The sequence below is a fragment of the Herpailurus yagouaroundi genome, unplaced genomic scaffold (assembly GCF_014898765.1).
Source record: "Herpailurus yagouaroundi ecotype Mexico unplaced genomic scaffold, PumYag 141, whole genome shotgun sequence".
NCBI lineage: Eukaryota > Metazoa > Chordata > Mammalia > Carnivora > Felidae > Herpailurus > Herpailurus yagouaroundi.
In genome coordinates this window covers 42,556,832-42,561,170 of record NW_024412396.1, presented here as the reverse complement: position 1 = coordinate 42,561,170, position 4,339 = coordinate 42,556,832, and the positions used below count along the sequence as shown (strand labels likewise).

At 48.4% G+C, this 4,339-nt stretch overlaps 1 long non-coding RNA gene across 1 annotated transcript; it reads right to left on the bottom strand.

The window, feature by feature from the left end:
- Positions 1-769: 769 nt before the first annotated feature.
- LOC121031938 (uncharacterized) lies at positions 770-4,059 on the bottom strand. The gene is made up of 2 exons (XR_005790990.1): positions 3,528-4,059; positions 770-1,015 (listed from the first exon to the last, which is right to left on the bottom strand). It is a non-coding gene; the product is annotated as an uncharacterized LOC121031938 (long non-coding RNA).
- Positions 4,060-4,339: the final 280 nt, after the last annotated feature.

Genomic DNA, 4,339 nt, shown 5'->3' with positions numbered 1-4,339 from the left:
CAGAGCAGGAGCCACACAGTTCTGGGGATGAGGCTGATCCCCAGTGTGCTGCGTGAGCTCAGGCTGTCTCTTAGCTCTCTGGGCCTCAGTTGCCTCATCTGCAAAAATAAAGATGATCTTCTTTACAGAGTTGCTGGGAGGATTAGAAATAAAAATGTATAGGGGCGCCTGGGTGGCTCAGAGTGTTAAGCGTCCAACTTCAGCTCAGGTCACGATCTCGCGGTCGGCGAGTTCGAGCCCCACGTCGGGCTCTGGGCTGATGGCTCAGAGCCTGGAGCCTGCTTCCGATTCTGTCTTCCTCTCTCTCTGCCCCTCCCCCGTTCATGCTGTGTCTCTCTCTGTCTCAAAAATAAATAAATGTTAAAAAAAATTTTAATAAAAATGAAAAATGTATGAAAGGGGGACAAAGATGAGGTTTTAAATCTGAGCTCAAGCACAGATGTAGCATAGAGATTAACAGTCCAGTCCCAATTCCAAATAGATTGCCCTATACATCTACTCCGACCTATCAGGCCCTGGGTCCTGAGTTTTTATTGGAAAACATGACGATCCCTAGATCTGCATTGTCTGATTTGCTAGCCACTGGTCACAGGTGGCTGTATAAATTCTAATTAAAATGAAATAAAATTTAAACTTCAGTTCTTTACACTAGTCTCATTTTAAGTGGCTCAATAGCCTTTCGTGGTGTCGGACAGAGCAGATATAGAACATTTCCATCAGCAAAGAAAGTTCTATTGGACAACAGGAACTTAGAGAAAGGAGCCACTTGTAAAGAGGAAGTATGTTTATTTTACTTGTCATCTCACTCCTGGACCAAGACACTGATTGGGACAAACTGGCAGTTAGAGAATCAATGGGAGTTTGACACACATGAGTGCACGTGTGTGTGTGTGTGTGTGTGTGTGTGTGCGCGTGCCTGCACATGCATAAGTGTATGGGTAGCAGACAGGCCATGGGTCCAGCCTTCAGGCCTTCCAGATGATCTCATTGACAGTCACCATTTACAGGGCTCGACCTGGTGAGTAAAGTCACAGAATGAAAACCCACCACAGAGATCTCAAACTTGCCCCACCTGTGAGACCCAGGGCTGGGGACAGGGAAGAGGTCCACAATCCTGGAATCTAGTCCTGACTCAGGACCCCAGGAGGAAAGGATCTCCTGGTGTTGCTTCTAAGGCAGAAGGAGAAGACAACACAGAGCTACAAGATACAAGTGTGCCGCCCTTAGGACAGAGGGACATGCAACCCTGATTGCTACCTTGATTCAAGGGCTAAGACAAGGACTTGGCAGATAAAACAAATGGGTTCCCCAGGGAGTCTGCTCTACAAAAGATACATAAGGAGGGGACTGGGTCATTCCAGAGCCTACAGTAGGTCTGCCTCCATGGGTTTCTTACTCACAAGTATGGCAGTCTCTCAAGCTGTTCCTGGTCATGAGACACAACGTGGACTGTTTTCCCAGCAGGCCTACTTCCCAGAGACCTTGGCATCATAGGTGACAGACTTCCTAGCTGACTCCACTTCCAAGAGCCACAAATGTCCTGAGCGGGCCACAGCCACAAAGAGAAATGCCCAGGGAACCCCAAAGCATTTCAGTGCTGTAGACTCAGCTCCCTGGAATTGTGCTGCAGGGATGCCTGCCCTCCCAAACACCTCCCTCCTCTGCACTCACTCATGAGTTTCACTCAGAAGTCATTGGAGCCCCAGGCCTCTGGTCTGCATCTTGAGAGATTGTCTCCATAGTATATGATATTCAGTAAACCTTTTGAGTTAAGAGCCCAAAATTTGGAGTCAGCTCTGTACAAGCTTGCCAAGTTACTTCCATTTCATCATCTGCAAATGCAAATAACAGCATCTACTTCTTTGGGCTGTTGGCATTAATGCATGACTTAGCACAGTGGCCCAAATATGGCAGCTATTACTATTATTAGTTCTACCAAGATGCAGTGACATACAAGGCTGAGCCCCAACTCTGGGGGGGGGTAGCTGGAGAGAGCTTCAGAAGAGGGGCCACAGAGGTGGGTCTGAGAGAGAAGCAGGATCCTGCTAGAGAGGGAAGTGGGGAAGACCATTCTTGGAGGACAGTTGTCTTGCTCAGCCCTTAGGTCTACCTGACTGGGCGGACACCTGAGGCTCACCTTCTTCCTTCCTAAGCAATCATGAGACACCTGGAGGGGTAAGAGGGAGAAAGGGAAGGAAGAGGTAGCCATGGTCTGTGCCCTGGTTTGGGGTAGACACAAATCTGAGGGCTGGATAACTCACTATCCCATCTTCACATTGCTGGCTACAGTGTATCCCCATGTCTGGAAAGTGCAATTAGGGGTCAAGAGCAAAGCGCTGTCTTCAATAGAAGCTGTCTTGAGAGTGGCCTCTAGAAAGAGAAGGCACTACTGTTACCATGAAATGGCTTCCCCTGATTTATAATAGGAAGTGAAGAGCTGGTCTTGTTCTCAGAATGGCCTCAGAAATTCACTGTCAATTTTCCTGTCCTAATAGTGACGACTAAAATAGTAATAATGGCAATAATTCTTAAAACCTGAAATTTTTCTATTATCAATTTCCTTATTGTTACAGTGATAACTCATTCATCCAGAATTCAATATTTGGCAACCTCACTCATGCAAAACAAAGCACAGAATCAGAAATCAGGTGAAAAAGCAAAAGCCTGGAGAAGCTTTGGAGAAGCACATATCATGTGACGAGAGCACTCAGACACCATTTATCCTTATTTTCTGCACAGTCCTAATACCTTGGGTTATGTTTCTAAATTTAATCCGATTGTAAGCAATTTATAGAGTAGCTGCTGGAGATGGGCACCCTGACAGCAGTAGGTGACAATAAAGGAGGAGGCAAAGAAACTTTGAAGGGCAGACCAAGAACCGCAAAGCACAGCAACTGGATCTGTTGAAGAGTCAGTGGTTGAGGGCACCTGTGCCATTCCCACAGGATTCTAGGTTCTTACCAAGGAGCTCAGGACATACATCCCAAAAGTCCAACAGGTGTGTGATCCAATGATTTGGACTGTGTTCCTGCAGGGACAACCGGCACCCATCTAGTCTCAACCTCCCCTCAGCATTTCTGAGATGCTAGGTTACCTTCCTGCTGCCTGTCCCCCACCCCCACCTCCACCCCCACCCTCCCACACACATACTGAATACAGCCCAGGAGGAAAAGCCCTGGCATAGAGGTCTGAGTTCTGAGTGTGACCTCACAAGTTGTCCCTCTGACCTATCATTTATTCTTTGAACTCTTCCCAGGAAGCTCAATTTCCTCCCCCATAAAAGGAATGTTGGACTACATAAGGTCTGACAGTCCATGTGTTCAGGGAGAGGCTGTCTGGGGCTGAGGGATAATGATCACCGACATGATCAAGGATATGCACAGGTGATATCTAAGTGCTTGTACGGGCTAACCTTTAATCCTCTCAACAACCCTGTGAGGCTCCAACAGTGGCATAGGGCCCCACGACTGTTTTAACAGTCTGCTGCTGATACCTTGAAATTCTTAAGTTTTGAAACTGGAGCCTACCTTTTCATTCTGTATTGGAACCTGCAAATTGTGCAGCCAGTCCTGAGTTCGAGGTCTCCTCTTTACAGGAGCTAAGTAACTCCTGTGGTTCCTGACCAAGGACAGTAGCATCATCTGGTGACTAGTTACAAGTGCAAAGTCCCAGGCCCAGCATAGCTCTCTAGAGTCGGATCTGCACTTTAAGGAGATCAAATGCAGAGTCTGCCATCTTAGCCACTGTTTGTCTGCTATTTTCTTCCATGTCTGCACTTACTGGAAACGTATCCTTAATTGAACAGGAAAGATCTCAATTTCTGATCTTCAAGTGACAGGAGATTCACCTTGCTCGTGGGAGGTGGGCTTCTACATGGGCGGGCAGCCCCAAAAGCTGTGGAGGAGCCAGGTCATTCAGAAGTTGCACCCGCTGTGGTCAGGACTCAGGCTGGGACTGGGGCGAGACTAGCAGGAGAAACAGCACAAAATTTAAGGAGACACGCGCTTTCAGGGGTGGACCTTGCACCTCCACACTCCGAGAGCCTCCTTAAACTCTTCGTCCAAGGCTCCCGCTCGCCAGGTGTTGGTGGGAAGTCTGCCTCGGCCTCCACAGCTGACCTCTGCGCGGCGCCTGCCCCGCCCAGCCCACGTGGTTCCGCGTTTGGAATGCGGTGAAGCGTCAGCCTCCAGTCCTGGGAAGTTCTGGCCCGAGCTTCCCCCTCACTGGAAACTCCCAAAAGGGGTGTGAGTGATTGCTACTTTGAGAATTCAGTCTTCACGCCATCTCTTAGCATTTTTAACCTCACGAAGCCCGCAGCAACCCCCTACTCCTCACTTTG